Source organism: Mustelus asterias, chromosome 16 (genome assembly GCF_964213995.1).
Source record: "Mustelus asterias chromosome 16, sMusAst1.hap1.1, whole genome shotgun sequence".
NCBI lineage: Eukaryota > Metazoa > Chordata > Chondrichthyes > Carcharhiniformes > Triakidae > Mustelus > Mustelus asterias.
The window spans coordinates 84,115,218-84,133,855 of NC_135816.1; the positions used below are offsets into that span (position 1 = coordinate 84,115,218).

Genomic DNA, 18,638 nt, shown 5'->3' on the forward strand with positions numbered 1-18,638 from the left:
ATGGTTAGAAAGTTTTAGTTCACTCGAGGGCACCGGTGAAGGTTAGCATTAGTTCGGGTTTGGTAATCATTTATGTTAAGAGCACAATAAACAGTTAATTTCCCATCACGCTGTGACTAATTTGTCTCTGATTCTGCCCTCGCCCCCCTCCCGCCCCCGTCCCCCTCCCCCCGCCAACCCACAGCTCAGTGTTCCCCACTCCCAAACATAGAGGTGCTGTCTATTGAGCTTTGCAGACTCAGCCACATGTTTCAGAGTGATTAATCGGGTTGGATGTTTCTGGGGAAAAGGGTGGTGGGATGGCAGGAGCAGAGGAACTGTGATATGGTGGTTTGAAGGCCCTGGTCAGTTTGGAGGGGGAATAGCGGCTGCACGTGGCTGATGTGTATTGGTTGCACCCCCCTCACCGCACAGCACGAGCTCGGTGAAGCGGGCTGCAATCAAGGCGTTCCTCGCTCCCCTTTCTTACCGGACACCTGCCATTGCTGCCCACCATCTTTCCACATCTCATCAAATTGTGGGACGCCCACCTTGCCCCTCGATGCTCCTCCTCCACCTCCTCTTCCTCCTGTTGCTCCAGCTGGCCTCCCCGCTGTTGGCGATGTTGTGAAGAGTGCAGCATGAAGCATGCGCAGGGTCATAGTGAACCCCCCCCCCCCGCCCGCCACAGCGGTCCAAGCAGCGGAAGCGCATCTTCAGCAGGCGATGCACCACTCAGCAACAGACTGGTGGCTACATGGACCTCGTTGTAGTGGGTCTCCACCTCCGTCTGGAGCCTCCACACAGGCCGCATGAGCCATGACGTTAGCAGGTTAACCTTGTCCCCAGTAGCCATTCAGGGAGCCTGGGCTGGTCTTCAAAGAGCTCATGGATGTTCGACTGCTGGATCCCAAAGCTGTCCTGAACACTCCCTTGGTGACGTGCATCAACCAGCATGATCTTATGCTGACGGTCGCAGCCAATTTGGACCTTCATTGAGTGGAACTCTTTCCGGTTCAAAAATTGCTGCGTCCCTGCATCGGAGGCTCTCAATGCGATGTGCATGCCATCCACTGCACCCTGCACGTTCTGAATCCCAGCGATGGATGTGAAGCCAAGAACCTGTGACTCGTGCTGTGCACAGCCCACATCAAAATTACTGAACTGCCCTACCCGGGCATGCAGGGTATCTGTGACCTGCTGCACACATCTGTGCACCATGCCCTGCGAGATCACACTTTGGTCACCATAGAGAGCGTAGAATAACCTGAAGGCAAAGAAACTGAGGGCTGCCGTCACCTTCACGTCCACAGGGAGCGGGTGGCCGCCCCTCACCTTAGGTCCAGATATGAGAGCACCGCACTAATGTGTCGCACCATGGTCTTGGACGGCTGCAGCCGGCAATGGCATATCTTCTATTAAAGGGCTTCAAAGGAATTCTGGGATTTGTACCTCCTTGCCCTCGGCACCCTCCACCTTCTGTGCACCCACTCGGGAGGCTACCCACCCACCTGCTGGACCTCAGCGGCAGCCCACTACCCTCATTCCTGAAGGTTTGTTGGTGGCTGCTCTGGCAGTGGTCTCTCCATGCCCACCATCACCTGAGATGCCTCCGCCCCCACTGCCACCAACATGGCCTGCTCCAGATCAAGCAAACCGAGATCCATCTGCACTGTGGGGTTTGGAAAGGGCATAGAATGATGGATTATTATCATTGGCTGCATAGAACCAGCACCAAACCAACCCCTTACTTGGGCCAGAATCCCCACTTGTGGGAGCTGGCAACCCCACATAATCCATGGGGCAATGCATGGCCCGAATAGGGTCATGTGAGATTCCCATCATGATAAATGCTGGCACAAATTATGTTAGCCAGTGTGCAGTCATGGGCAATGTGCATCCTTGAGCTACTGCTATGTGTGTAACTGCAGCATCCATTCCAGGCATGTGTTGCTGGTCTATATCACAGGGCAGGGAAACACTGCAAATCAGCACCAGGTGTGTGCCCAGTGACAGTAGTTTCCATGCTGACCATGTCTTCATCTCTGCACTCGGGCTTCGAGAAGCAGCTGTTTCATCTCATTCGGCCTCAATCAGCATATGGTACATTCCTCCCTCACCCCGGAGCACCAGCACTTACTAAAGTCCCTGACCACATCCTGCAGCATGTCAATGCCGCTGCAAAGTTCGATGGAGGGGAAGGATGAGTGGGAGCCCTCGAGGCTGCTTCCCACAATACGCTACAGCGCTGCCCAGGAAGGGGGGTCAGGAGGAAGGGGGGAAGCAGGAGGCCGCCGGACGGCTTCCCGCAGTGGCTTCAGTGTTGCCCAGGAGGCGAGGGGGAGCGGGAGTCCTCGTGGCTGCTTCCCATAGTGCGCAATAGTAACTCCCAGGATGGGGTTGGAAGGGAGCGCTTGATGAACCTCACTCAGAAAGCTCTGAGGAAATAGAGGCACCGCCCCCCCCCCCCCCCCCCCGCACCACACACGACTGCCCCCCACCCCTCCCCCGAACTCCCCTCCAGAGATATCACTGATCCTTAGGTCAACACCTGAGCAAGAGTAAGGCCCCCAGGCACCTCCAGGACCTGCCTGCAAAATCCCCCGCACTCCGTTGGCAACACGTACCTCCTCATGCCAGTTCCAGTCTGCCACGCCAGGTTGCGACTTTTAAATACCTAGTCTGATTCGCGCCAAAGAGACATCAAGCCAAAGGGATGGGAAACGCAGACGTGAGTGGATATTGCCGTGTGGATTTCGATAATGGCATGTAATAGGTATGTAAACTTATGCTAATCAGCGGCCGCCGATTTTCAGCACCGTCATTTTTCTCCGTCGAGGTGATACGCAACGGTCGTAAAAACTGGCTGAGAACTCGCGAAATGGCCGACACGCGTATCTCCCGGCCGAACCGGCCCAAACGCCAGAAAAGTTGTGGGCCGCGATGGGAGAATCGGGGCCAACGTTTCTGCTACATTTGACCAGAATTTTCAAGAATCGATTTGAAATTACTGTGGAACATTTTTCCTGATTTTAGCCTGGAATCTCTGCCTGTGGATCAGCGGCAAAATAATTTCAAGATTGAACCATATTCTTAACATTTTCTCAGTTTTTAGCCATATAATTATTTTTAACAAGATAGAAACCTGGGAAAGGTCCCGCTTCATTATTTTAGGCTGAATTGAAAAAGGGAGAATCATTGTTAAAAAAGAACGGGGACCAGGGAGACGGCGAGGCATTGCCACTGGGTAAATTTCTCGAGAGAGCTACCACAGAGAAGACGGACCGAATGTCTTCCTTTAGTGCCGCAGCCATTCTATGATTATACAATTCTCGGATTGTGGAACTTAAGATATGAAAGTAACCAAAAATGATCTCCAGACTCACACTGATGAAACTCTGCAAGCTCAATATAATCCTGGTCTGCACTCTGAGTAACGTCTGTAAGATCATGAGAAATTGGAGCAGGTGGATCATGGATTTCGCGACTCCTCAAACATCCAAGAATTTGCTGGCTGACCTTCCACCTTCATTGAACCTTACAGATAATTGTCAATTCTCAATGTCACACAGCCCATAACAGATGAAGAATTCCGAAGGATATTTTAGAAATATAATGGGATACAATTCAAAATGATGCACCACAATGTGCGCTGCTTATTTGACGCCGTGTGTGAGCGGGTGAAAGTGTCAGTCTAATAAATAGGTGATCCAGGCTGGAAGCTAAGCAGTACCTTGGCCTGTTACTTCATGACAAGGTGCCAAATTATGTTCCTATTCTATGTTGATATGTTCTGTTCATCAGCTCAAAACTTGATTCAAATGAATATTTCAATCAGAAGGAAGGACTTATTTAAATAATGTAAATGAAGGAGCAGAGCTTTGCATTAATGTATGGAATTGAGGAACTTTGGAGGGAGTTGAAGAGATAAAACGACTTGCAAAGGGGAGAAACTGAAATATTGACAATCGAAGTAATTTACCCCATTGATCACGAGTGTTTAAGAAATATTTTCCTTTATACTGTGACTTTGGATTCCTGAAAATGATTGTCACGTAGTCAGAAAGCCCCGCTAACAAGATAATGCAAAAAGTAAAGAAACAAACAATGTCTTCAGTAGAAGTGTGAATGCCAGAATCCTGAAAAGCTGTCATCAAAAATCTAACCGAGAGATGAATAGGAAAATGAAACCGAAACTAAAAAGTAATCCAAATAGACCAGTAGATCCGACTGATCTGATATCAGAATGATCAATGTGGAGACTTAGAAGGTGTAGCGTGGTTCGTCAAACGCAATGGTGTTCGTCCCCAGGGTGAAGAAAGTTCAATTTTTCAGGAAACACTATTTGAGAACGAGGACAGCGATATGATTGTCAAAACATGGTGGATCATTACAAGATTAGGAAATCGCGTCATACTTGCGGATTGAATGGAGGTGTTCTGCAAAATTTCAATCTAATCTGTGGTTACTGATCCCTGTGAGCTCACGAGAACAGCAGCGAATGCAATATCGTGAATTGCAAGAAGTACAAGTAAATCGCGCTTTAACCCGGATTGAATGTTTAGTATCTTGCAGAGTAGCAAGTAAAGAAAAAGGAAGGCAGGTTTGACAATATCTGCGCTTGCATGGAACGGGCTGGCGGGAAGGGAACCTGGTGTTGTGTGGGACTGAAGTGTGAGCAATAGCTTTCAGATGCAGCAGTCCCTTCGAAGCGCCAATAGGGAAAGGACAAATGGTGGATCTGATTGTGGTCTTCGACTAATAACCCTCGTAGTTCAAAGTCTGTCTAATTCATTTGTTCAATTTTTCAATGTTCAACATTTACTGCTCACGGCCGAAATCCATCTCTCAGCATTTATTTTGCTAAATCCTCTCAAAATCAGAATCTTACAAGTTTCCATTATGCACCTCTCAATATCCCAGACACCAAACTGCCTTGGCACAATTTGTTCAACGTTTCCTCAGAAAACAACACATTCATCCCCTGGATCTAACGAGCAATCCTTGTTTGAACTGCTTCCATTGCAACTAAATCGTTTCCACAGCAACCAGAACAGAACTGAACACATTCTGGTTGTGCCCACCAATTTGTTTCTCGAATTGCCACAGGACGCCGTTATGTTTTTGCTCCAAAACGCTTTCTATAGATGCAAATACATGATGGCATTTTATTATTCATGTCTGACGATCTCATATGCACTGCAGCATTCTTCAGTCTCTCTGGTTGAAGTACTATTTTGTTTCTCCATTCTCCCTATCCAGGTGCAGACTTTCGCATTTTCCGACGTTATTCTCCATCTGTCAACTCCACCTCCCCCCTCCCACGACCCTCATTCCGCCACACAGCTCTCAGTCAATTAACTGCTAATGCCAAACATAGCCTTAAATTGGCTGCACAAGGAATTGCAAGTCCGGTACCAACTGTTGTTTCAGGAATGAACGGTCATCTTTTTACTGGTATTTGTACACAGTCACGGTCATCTTACTTCCATGGATAGTAAGAGTTTGGTGTTTTCTGATTGTTCTTCATAATTTATGGAAGGAAAACTAACAACGTATTTACTTTGAACAGTTTTTGCAAATAGAACATTAAGATTTTATTTTTTTCCTGGTTTGGATCGGCACTCTCGATTTGTTTGAAGAATGAGATTGGAGGTTTACATCTAAACAATTTTTTGAGGACATTGCTCTTCCGGTTCGTTGGCGCGAACATATCTGACAATAATCACAGAACAGCATGCATCGCAGGAGACCAATCTACTCCTTGGCACTTTACATAACTATGCCCGCCCATACCTCACAGATGATACTTCCGCAGCGATCATTTGCCTGCGTTTCCCTTTACAGAAAACCTCGAGTCTGGTCTCTCGTCTTGAATTCTGATTGCAGCTCCTCCTTCAGTTCCTCTCGCTTTTAATTCCTGAAGTGGGCGGTGAACTCTCTTCTGACATCCTGAGCTGCTCAATAGCTTTAGTAAATGTTTACCTTCGTTTTGCACTGCATCATTCACTTTGCAAAACTGTTGAACTGTTCAGCTTTTTAGCTCAATGTGGAACGGTGTTCACACTGTTTGGGGTGGAGAAGACCAATGGATATTGAATTGAAAATCAAGAGCTGTGGAGCCACGCACAATATTACGTGGGCGTAGCGTGGTGTCGTTAAGCGGAAACTATTAGTTGGTGTGCAGAGGGCCTGAGTATGCTTGCATGTGGACCACCAATGAGGATGGATGTTTGTGAGCAGTGAGAAGATGAGTCGTGGTCGAGAAGTAGTCGGGTTATTTATTGGGCTGGGAAGGACCTGAGTCTATAATGTGAGATGTGGCGGAGCTAAGGATGTGAAGCAAAAGGAAGATAACTATCAATTAACGGTGGGCACTGAAGTACTGGCGATGCTTCCGGAGTTGGGGCGCCCTGCGGGTGGTGCTAAGATGTTTAGGGGCTTAGATCATTTTGTAGATGCAGAGCAGCTGCAGATATTTCGTTTTGGGAAAGATTATATAGTCTTCCAGTTCATGATGACGACACACTTGTGGCAAGAGAGGTGGAGGTCACCTCTCTTTTTGGGATCGGGAAAATCTGAAGATATGGGGTCAGGTGAGGAGGAGAGGGCAGGGAGGAGGGAAGGACATCAGATGAGTGTGCAGGCGCTAAAAATATTATATGGGGATGTACGGAAGGCCAGTCAATTCTCTGTGCTTGTGCAATGAGCGTGAAATTTAAGAGGGGTGGGCACAAACTGAAGATATAATGTCCGGCTGTTGAGGAGCTGAGCCACATGTAGTTAAGATGTTCCGCTTTACATTTCAAAAAGCTGGATTAAGCTCTGCTGCAGTCATGAACATGCATTTTGACCTATACTGTGTAATGTTAAAATAATGGATAACAATCAGAGAATAATAGATATGAACGCCACAACAATGCATTAGCATCCGTGAAGAATGGATTAGAATGTCACGACAAAAGTTTATCTCTCCACAATATGGTCGGCGATAATTAGAATGTTGATTCTGCGATGCACTTCAGGTTATTCTAAAATTTGCATATCCGTTCTCGCTATTATTATTGACTCTGGCAAATATTGCTATCCGGCCATCAAATATAAAAACGTTGTTCATTTAAATTCTGGGGAAACTAAGGTCATTGTCTTCAGATATAATTATGAACTCGTTTTCTCGTGCACTGATCACCTTTGTCTCTAATCTCTATCCGAAGTTATCAAGTCTCATGCGATCTCTGTGATCCCGTTGCTCCTGTTTTGCTGTCCAAACCCAAACCCTCTCCATGAACAATCGTGTGTATTGCCATCTCCATAAAATCGAGTTTTCACATTTGAGTCTGCCCATGAATTCCATAAACACTCATCTATGCCCTGAAAAGTGATATTCAAATTCTACCTTCCAACAAACTGTTAGCCATCTTCTCACTGTCCGACGTTGATTCTGATTCTGGCAGCCTCCCTTTTCAAAATTCGAATTAGTGACGTTGAACACTTCTGCGGACTCGCCCCTTCAATTTATAGTATTTGTTTGTTAACCTTCCTTATTTCCTGAAATGCTTGCCATTGAAGCTGTTACCCTCAGTGTCCTTTGTTTAGGGAATTTGTTTCCCTCTCTCCCTCTTTCTTTCTCTCTCTCCCTGACTGTGATTTCGACTCCACTGCACTGTCGTTATGGAAGCCTGGATCTATAGAATGACGATAGGCCACAAGAGCTCCAATTCCTATCTTAGCTGAGGCAGCAGAAGAAGCAGAATGAGATGTTCTCTGATTTTCTGTCGGTAACCGTTTTCCCAATTGTATAAGTGGCTCTGCGCGGCCTCCAATCAGGGGAGATGTAGGAACTAAAACGTCTGTCATAACATTTATGTGCAGCTGGTGTGTGACAATGGGCAGCGGGTTGATTTGCGAAATAACCACTATCCAAGTTCACCCTTCCCTGTATATCATATAATCTGCATTCTCTCCAGCCTCATTCGCCATAGAAAAAAAAAATCACAAATGTAAGGAGAGAAATGTGGCCACCGTGAACACCATGTGGCGGAGAATTGGCGAAAGGAATGCATGGGCCTAGTGTAAGTACGCCTCCTGAACGTACTGGTCCGCGTGCTTAAGTTCGTGTTGTCTTGCTCCACCCTGCATATCACTGCCAGCGGGCATCTGGAGAGTACATCAGGCTGCTGGAGAGTGTTTGCTAAAACTTCGGTTACATCAGGAAAACTTCCGTTTCGCACCATGGATTCACGATCTTCTACAATTACTCCCATTTGAGACACAAATCAGAGTTTCCCCTTGGCCTCCACCATGTAATAAAACCACCAACAACACAATTTTTATTTACGGTTTTACATAACGGAATCAATGATACAAACTAGACGAAAGTAAGTCATTAGTTCATGTATTATGAATTCCCTAATGTTAAGACCCAAGCCAAAAACTCCAAAGTGAAGTTAGCCTGGACCCTAAGTTTTACAGTTGATTTTGGCATTGGTGAGCAAAAGGTGTTTCATTCCATGTATGATTCAAATGACCCACGAGGAAGCTTTTATCAAGCAAAACGTATTTAAGAACAAAGTTAGAATATAACAGAAACATATATTTACAAATTACAAAACGTAAAGCAATAGCCCACCGACATACATCGTTATTCAGCACAGTTAGCTCGAAACAAGTATGCTCATGTGATGACGGTTTTCCAGACTTTGAAGCGAAACCGACCGACAATTGCAGAGAGAATATAACCTCCAAACAGCAAAACCTCAAAGAAGTGAACACAGTCTCTAGCAGCTTCCAAAAACAGCAACCCAGACCACAGGACCTCCAACTTCAAATAGGTAGACAACACTACTGTCTGTTTCATCTTCAAACAGTTTAACTAAAACGAAACCAAAACTGGAATGCTCTGTGAAAAGTAGCTGCTCCCAGCTATATCACCTGACTTGTCAATTATCCCAAATCAAGCTCTACTCTGCCATCCCAGGGGAACACTGAAATAACAGAACACTGCAAGTATACTGCTTCAGTGACAATAAAGTCGACCAGCAACAGAGAACACAATTCTAAAGATGTCCCAGGAACTGCGAACACATCTTCCTGAGAAACGTGATTAAAATACATTTCTTAAAGTTACACAATCATCACAATCTATTTATCCTGTTCTCCTTTGCAGTCTCCCAAATCGCTGGAAATCACTGAATCTTCGATTAAGCGTAACGTGCACGTGCTCAACAAGGACTGGCTCAGGAATGTTAAGAAGTGTGATTCAGCAGAATCTAGGCAGCATTACCGCTAAGAAGTTCTGACAATCAGCAATGTGGCAATAATCCAATGTTTTTTCAGATGTCCATTGAGGGATCATTTTGAGCTGGACAACGCGATACTACTATTTGATCGTCTTCAAAATAGTACATTGGAACATCTAACTCCACCTGTGATGGGGAACAGGACGTCGTTCACCTTTTGTGGAACAAAACATCAACATTCCCGAGACCATGGCTCTCCACTGAACCGTCACATTTTTTTTTCTTTTGATGAACATGCCAAGTGGGACTTCAACTTAAAATCTTCTGATTAATGAAATACAGGCCTTACGAAGTGAGGCATGTCAAACACTGATTCCTAAACCCACGCCTTTCGGTATTATATCTGCTCTGTTGAACATTTGATGATGCTTGTCAACAGAGGCGAAAATTGGGCGCGTGAAGACAAGAAAATCAAAAAAATCACATGAAAACACAGCTCTCGAGCGATTCATTTTGTCTAATTAGACTTTGCAGCCTGTCTCACAGAGGAATCCAGCCATCCGACATTTGGCACTTCGACCATTTCATTCCACTTCCTCTCCTTCAAATATTTATCCAATTTCCTTGTGAATTTGAATATAGATTAAAGTAATCAAACTATCAGACAGTAGATTTCAAAACGGAATCATTCACTGCATATTAAATATATATTTCCTCATGCCGCTGACAGTTTGTAAAAATCACCGAAAGGTGTGACTTTTTCTTCTGTAACCCTCAGCCATTAGAAGCATGCTTCTCTTTATATATTTGATCTAATCCTTCATCTTTTTGGACACCCAGATCAAATATCCCCTTGTTCCTCTGTGCTCGAAAGCGATCAACCCCAGTTTCTGCACTCGAGACATATAACTTCTGCATCAGAGGAAAATGTAACAGTGGTACATTAAATAATTTGGCCCAGTAGTTTATATTGATATTAACAAGTCAATGTTAAAACAAACACGTCTCGTTCCCTCCTCATTTGGTTATCGATCGTGCTGCCCCAATCCACCGAGCTCTCGCAATCCCATCAGAGCTGACTCTTCTCCGAAATGCTTGCTCAGTGACACACATTTTAGTGAGCAGTCCAGGCCTGAGGAAACGAATGTCTCGCAGCAGGGGCTGCGCTCCCGTGCCCAGTGGTGGAGAGTAGAATAAAGTCCAGCATTTTATTATGTTTTTTTTAAAAATCTCGATATTCAGAAAATCTGGTCTGAAGAAGATACCTGACATTTAATCATTGAATGAACGCAGTCGCGATTTGGAGACCAATAAAGCACTGGGAGGTCGACTGAAAGAAGTGACGGTTATGATTGAAGGGAGATTTTTAAAAAAATGATTGTGATCAGATTCATGCAATCGAGTTTAGTCACAATTACAGTTTGATGTTAATTATATTCCATAACTTATTGTTCATTAAGAAAAATGTTGCAATCTCAAATCCCAATAGAAATCCTACAGCATATAAAATAAACACACTGGGAATGCTTTGATTCAGAGTTTAGCAGAGAAACTGTCTTCAGCACGAAGGGACAGATCACTTCAGACACAAAATGCATTATCCGATTGATAATGTTATGAAAATATATTACAATATACTTGCTGTGATTGGTGTTCCTGGTAAGTGGAGAAAAACATTGAGGAAGTTAAATCTGTATGTGTGCTCGTATGTTTTTTTTTCCCTCACGGAATTGCAGGCTGATCTTGTGCTTTCCATTGTACAGCGAGCCAAACAGTTGTCTCGCTGAAGCAAATTTGCTTGATGTCATACATTCATGGTATTTCGCTTACGCTGATTGGGTCAGCATTCATTGTTGATCCTCAATTGCCATTTAAAGGTTGTGGTGAATTGTCCACTTGGAACATTGGTGTCTATCTGTGTAAGTAACCGAGAGTGTTGTTATGGAGGGTGCCAGGATTGTAATCTAGTGACAGTGAAGGCAAGGCAATATATTTGCAAGTAAGGATGCCGAGTGGCTTTTAGGAAATCTTCGGGATGGTGGTTTCCTATGTGTTTGCTGCCATTGCTTTTCTAGATTGTAGTGACCATGGGTTTGGAAGATGCTGCAGAAGGAATGTCTGTGAGTTCCTGCAGTGCATCTTGGAGACGGTAGAAACTGTTGTTACTGTGCATCAATCGGAAAGGGAGTGAATGTGGACGAGATGTAACTACAGCGGGTTGTTTTGTCACGCATTATGTTGAAAACCTTGAGTCTTACAGGAGATGCACTTCGGCAATTGAGTGGAGAGTATTCCTGCCAAACAAATGATTGTAACTTGTAGATTATGTAAAGGACTTTAGCGGTGAGGATGTCAGCTGCTCGCCACTCCATTCCGAACCTCCTACTTGCTCTTGTAAACTCTATTATTCTATAGCTATTCGAATTGAGTTTCTTATCAATTGTATTCTCCAGGTTGTTGATAATGGAGGATTCGGTGATTGAAATTCCATTACTTTTCAATGGACGGCATATAGATTTTCTTCTTGTTGATGATGTTCATTGCTTAGTACTTGTGTGGCACAAATGTTGCTTTGCACTCGTGACCCCAAACCTGGGTATTGCCCAAATTGTTTTTTTGCATTTGGGAATGAACTACTTCAGGGTTTGAGGATTCACGAATTCTCCTGGAATTTAACTGGAGATTTATTCTAGTGCAAGAACTGACAACAAACACCTCTGTTTTACATTTTCAAGCTCTTGCCTACACTGCAACATTTTGCACTGTTGAATCAGAAATCAGTGCAGCCACCTCTTCCGTGGAAGGTATAAGTTCCAGAATCTGTCGGTGTAGATTTATATTGAACGTTGATTAATAATTGTATTGGAATACGTTATCTCTGTGGTAAATATGTCTTGGAGTATCATTACCTTCAGAAGTGTACTGAATTTGAATTGCTATCATGAATAGTAGACATAACTCAGTATGCTTACATTTTTGGAAGCTGCTATCACTGCAGAATTTCGTTGAATGCCGTATATGGAATGTAAAGAAGAAGTTTATAATATTTTGAAAATGTTTAGGTGACTTCATTCCCTGGATATCCTTACACTTTTATAACCATTGTCCATTTCAAAGGGGACCGACAATTCTAACATAATTTTATAATTGGATTGAGCAATGCTCGATTTCATTTGAATTCAGCAGTCAAGAACGTTGTTAACTACTTATAGACAGCGAAACACCAGGAGAGTTTCTTTACTGCGCTCAAGTCACCTGTATACCAGTAACTCCAAGCACTCATGCTGAATTGATTATAGTGCTGATTAGTAGCGTGAACAAACAGATTCTGGCGTACCTATGGTTGAAATGTCATCTTTCATCATATTTTTGCGACACAGGATTAATATAGGACTTTAGTTACTTATGGTTGCATCTCGTTCAGTTTTTATCCACTCATGTATTGCGCCCATTGCTCAATGAGTCCATTCCTTGTTTTCAATCCTCAATTTTCATTGAAAACTGGGTGATGAGTTGCAGCCTTAAATATCTGCAATATACGAGCTGTCGGCACACGTTCACTAACATGGGAAACTGTGTTCCAGTACATTGGCCCAGGCATAGTGAAGAAATGGTTGTTTAGTCCGAGTCAGGACTACATCGTACTTGGAGGAAATAATTCAGGTGATGGAATTCTTTTTAATCTGTTGCATTTTCTCTTCTTCGTTGTATATAACGCTGTTTACAAGGTGTTGTCAAAGAGATCTTATTACATAAGCTGCTGAAGTGCAATCACCACGTTGTGCACAATGCTGTCATTTCTTGCAGGTTGAGGAAGGAGTAAATGCTGAATCAGATTTTATAGAATGAAATACTCACTCATTATCAAAGAGATGTCCAACCGCAATTCAAACTTTCCTTTGCCAAAGTACAGTTGGGAGGTTGGTCTGTCTGCCCCCCGCCCAGATTCTGTTAGGCACAGGCATGGGTGGGCAGGAGATGAATTGGAGTTGCGATTATGATCGTGAAATTGAGTCCCTCTGAGCCTGACACATGTTCTTTGATGCTAATGTTCGGTCCATTCTGTCAGAGTGAATGTTGAAGCTGTAATTACTTTTCAATATTTTTCTCCCTCACAGTTAATTTAGTGGCGATTGTGATCCTTTCAAAGGGAAACTGTGATCTCTCCATATGCACCACTCGTTACCTCGTGGCGATGGCAACGGCAGATCTGCTGTTCATTATCGCTGAGGTCATACTGTGGCGGATCATTTATTACTACTTCCCTGGATCTTTCTTTCTCATCACACCTGTATGCAGTGTTGTCAATGTCTTGCGCCGTGCAACAACGGAGTGTTCTGTCTGGTTCACGGTTACTTTCACAGTTGATAGATTTGTGGCCATTTGTTGTCAAAGGCTAAAAGCAAAATATTGCACTGGGAAAACTGCAGCAGTCATTCTCACAACAACCTGTGCACTTCTCTGTGTAAAGGACATCCCCTATTACTTTGCACAGGAACCTGGAGAGATAATCAACAAAGTACCATGGTACTGTTATATAACGCCAAGCTACTATACTGAGCAAATATGGATCATATATGATTGGTTTGATAATGTTTTAACCCCACTTCTCCCATTCACATTTATTCTGTTGCTTAACACTCTGACAGTAAGACACATCTTAGTGAGTAGTAGAGTCCGTCAGGTATTGAAGGGTCTGAGTAGGGGACAGAATCATAGTGACCCAGAGATGGAAAGCAGAAGGAGGTCAGTAATTTTGCTCTTCACCATATCTGGCACATTCATAGTTCTGTGGTTGGTGCACGTTATAGATTTCTTATATTACAACATCAGAGGAGCTAATACCAGGGATTACACCAACACTGAATTCATCTTTCAAAGAGCTGGGTTTATGCTACGCAATTTAAGTTGCTGCACAAACACATTTATTTATATGGCAACTCAATCCAAGTTCAGAGAGCAACTCAAGAGGGTGTTGAAATATCCAGTTACAGTTATTATTCAATTAATTCATAAGCAAAGTAACTCAGTGCAGTAATAAAGTTGGCCCCAGTGTAACCAGATATTAAATGTGAAACATATCTAAACTCCCATTGGAAACATGGCAACGAGCAGCACAAATCTATGAATAGGTAATCGCTGGACACATTGATGCAAAGGGCGCATGAGGAGAGTCATGCTCACTGCAGAAGTAAAGAAAGGGAAAGCACATTCACCATTTCTCCATCACACCATCCGTTCAATTCCCTGTGCTGCAGATCTGCATGGAAAGAAATAAACTGTTCCTTGTAACAAAAAAACAACATATTCGTGGTCTTCTCGCATTCCCTTGTCCATTGATTATTATTTAATACATTCTTGGCAACGCATTTTTCAGTCATTCTCCTTAACATTCCCACTCGCCGATCATGACTGTGTTTCTCTGAAGGTTAGCTTATGGAAATAGTTGTTCAGCTACACATCTGGGGAAGCATAGCCAAAGGAATCAGGCAGGAATCGGGACCCAGGCGAGGGGTGCGGTAAGTCTCGGCAAAAAATCTCACTGCTCAGTGTCTCATGGCTCTGTCATGTCTCTATTCAGATCAAGGTGACCAAATTTCTTGCTTGCTCATACGTGAGTTGATATTGTTAATTATGTCCACTCCTCAAATTTAGTCTTTCTCTCTGTCTCTCCCTTTAAATCTAACTTCATCATTCTGATCTTCAGAAAATCAACGTTGACACTTGCCGCCCTCCCCTCTTGCTCATGCAAAATTATTCTCCATCTCTGAACTCCGATTCCAGGCCAACAACTTGACATTATGATTGCCTTTCAATTCTGTTCCCACATTTCCTCGAACTCAAATTAAAATAAATTAATCCTACTGTTGTCATTGTAGTAGAACGCACAGTATGAAACTCACAAGGAGCATACTATTATTGCCCACGAAGTTTGGTCAACTGAAACCAGCAGAAAGACACTCAAACTATTGTATCATTGTACATCAAATGTCATTTATTTTAAATGATCAAGTTACCAAAATATTACACGAGGCATCAAACTTCATGATACAAATAACATTTACCTCATGTATTTCCTTTATTGCACGCAAATTAACTTACTTCTGAACTGATTCGTACTTTGCAAAGCATTCAAAAGTATCAGATTTTCTAAAAAAAACAAATTCACGACTTGGTCTGGGAGATACTACCTATGGTGAGACAAACTGATCAGATTCCCACCTGATGGACTTGTTCCGGTGTCTTCAAGACTCAGGTTCGGGGTCTTGCTGCTTCTTCTACAGTAACGACTGCCAGATTCGAGGTACCAATGTCTCTATGTCCCTTCTAGTTATACAAACCCTGCTGGCAAATGATGATGACTACTGCCACGTACTAACTGGACAGAAATTAGTTAATTATTGTCTATTTATTCAAGAATAGTAGAGTCTTGCTAATGTCAGAAGTGCAAATTCTCTCAGGATCACCACACCAGTTGATCTGTGTTCAATCACTGTCTGTTCAAAGCATGCCAACAATGACGATTCAATCAATTCCCGTGATTTAGCCATAGCTGCAAAACCACACACAGTGCTTAGTCTGAAGCAGAGTATGCCCTTTTAAGCATTGGTTTCTGTTGCTGTCTTCACTTTCCTGTTTTCTTATCAATGCCATCTGCTTATGTGGTTATGTGTGATCGTTTGAAGTGTCGTGAGATATATTGTAGTGAACACATGAAATAAATGTCATTTTCTTCTGTTGTCCCTCACTGAGAATTCGTTTCCCGATCCTGAGCCGAAACTGTGAAATCTGATTCAGGAACTGGATTTTAACATAATCCAAATTCGAATGGCCACAATTATCCCAAAAGCACTGAATTAACGGGAAAACGATTATACATTTGGACTGTTTTCTCAGTTCAGCTACTCAAATGAACCAACTCTGTGCACTACAGAGGTCACAATCGTGAATATCATTAAAAACCCGGGGGCGAGGCAGATTCGCGCCAAAGAGCCTGACATCGGGAGGTTGAGCGGGAATCTGCGCATGCGCACATCGCTGGGCTAGCGCTGAAATGACCTCCCAGCATCCAAAGCACTGCCATCCAACCCCTACAGACACAGCTGGCCTCCTCGCTGGCCCACACAACCCACCCCCTCCCCCACAGACATCACTGGCCTCATTGCTGGCCCGCACAAACACGACAGACATTGCTGGCCTCATCGCTGGCGCGCATAACCCCCAACAGACATTGCTAGCCTCATCGCTGGCCCGCACAACCACCCCACACGGATGACTGGCCTCATCGCAGGCCCGCACAACCAATGCACAGACATCGCTGCCGTCATTGCTGGCCCGCACAACATCCTCCGCCACGCCGCCCTCCCAACGACACAGGTCACTGGCGTCATCGCTGACCCACACAACCCCCCAAAACAGACATCGCAAGCCTCATTGCTGCCACACCCCACCGCCCCCCCCCCCCACCACACACACACACACACACATGGCTGCCCCCTCACCCCATCTCCCCATGGATCCAGATAATGCAGATCGCCAATCCCTCCATCCGTTGAACATAATGTCCTCACTCCTGCCCTGCAGAGAACTAGCCTTGTGCTAACATGCACATTGCCAGCTTGTGATCATTCCCTCCCTTCAATGGGAGCCATGAGTATTGCACGTCCCTTGGACACAGCAGCGAATCGATTCGGAGCCCTAAGAATTGCACCCACACTGGACAGTGCAACCTACTGAACGGCAGCCTTCAGCACCCCGGTGGATGCATGACACTCAACTGAATGCAGCCTTCAAAATCTCTCAGAAGCATTTGTTGCCAACTGGCCACACTCACTGCACCTGCACTCCCCATATGATTCAGGGCTGTATATAAGCTGCAGGAATGGACGCTCAGTCAGTCACACCACCACGATGGCTGCGCAGAAAACTGCTCCCAGATTTTCAGACGCCATCCAGGAACACCTGCTCGACGCCATGGAGGAGAGGTGTGGTTGTCTGTTCCCAATCAGGGCCCTAACCAAACAGGTGCATCTGCCACAGCATTGTCAGAGGAGGTGCCAGAAGCGGTGAATGCCAGGAACCAGACACCACACTCTGGCAGGCATTGTTGCAAAAACATGGACGGTCTTCTGCGAGCAGCAATGATGAGCGAGCATCCCACTTGGAACCCTGCACATGCTTGGTGCCGATCTCCAACTCTGCTTACACTCCTGAAGGGCATGCAACAAGTGGCCATTCCCCCAGGAACAGAAACTAACCCCTTCCCCTCACCCCACAACGGGCACCATTCAGTGGTGACCGCTTTCCAGTAAACTAATAACCCAACGCCCGAGACATCGGCACGCGTTGCACGCCATGCACTGCAATATGTTAATGCTTCCTATCGGCCTTATGTCCCACAGGAAAAGAACATCCACAACGACACACTGGTGGTGGTGTGCCTGACCTGCGGCAGCTGACTTGCATGGAGGAGAGTGCCCTGGAAATGACAGCGGGTGATGGGCCATCCAGAATGGTCACCAACAACCAGGTCGGCGTCCAAACTGCAAGTGAGCAGAAGCACATCCTCAACCTTGGTCTTCCTCCAAGTAACTGTGGTGCTGCGTGGAATGTTTCCCCTCCCTCCTCCGAATGACAGATATTTTTTACAGCTCTACACCCAGGGGAACGCTGACCTTCAGGTGTTGTCGCCACCCCACTTCTCTGGAGAAAACAGCCCACGACGCCCTGGATGAAACTTCGGTCGGAGGCACTGAGGAATCCTCCGAGGGCAGCAGCACTAAAGCGTCACTGGCATATACCACACAACACACCAACACAGAGACGGTCACCACGCTGGGGAGCTTTAATGCTGAGGCTTCTGGGTCACGATCTGGTGAGCACATCACAGCCGCTGATGCACATTGGGTGGAGGAGGGCACATCCGAGGGCTCGGGAAGACAGAGGTCTGCCGGAGGCCAGGACTGAGTTGTGCCAAAGCCAGCTGCTGGGCATCTGGGTTTGTTCCTCCCAGGGCATCAGGAATCCCGGGGAGTGTGGAAGGGTGTCAGCAACCATGCTGCGACTGGAAGGCTGTTTAGGGGAGTCAAGAGGCTGTTGCAGGAGGTGGTGCTGACACAGCGTGAGACCGCAGTGGGAAATCTGACTCAGGAGTCCGTCCTCAAGGGTGATAGGGTCCAGGCTATCCTGGAGACACTATGGGCGAGTGCGTTTCTAACATCCAGCAGGCACAGCATTCGATGGCCATGGGTGTCGTGGGCATGTGGGAGACAGCTCTGGCCATGACTGGGACTCTCACTGCCATTCTGGAGACACAGCATGTGAGGCTGTGAGCTTTGACAACTCGGCCCAGGCTCAGAAGGCTACTGCTGAGGGGCTCCAGAGCCTGGCTCGCTCACAGAATGATGGAGCAGAGGGGCT

At 45.3% G+C, this 18,638-nt stretch overlaps 1 pseudogene; it reads right to left on the reverse strand.

Annotated features, from left to right (window-relative positions):
• Positions 1 to 804: 804 nt before the first annotated feature.
• Positions 805 to 18,638, reverse strand: part of LOC144505374 (beta-1,3-galactosyl-O-glycosyl-glycoprotein beta-1,6-N-acetylglucosaminyltransferase 3-like) — a 48,120-nt pseudogene continuing 30,286 nt past the window's right edge.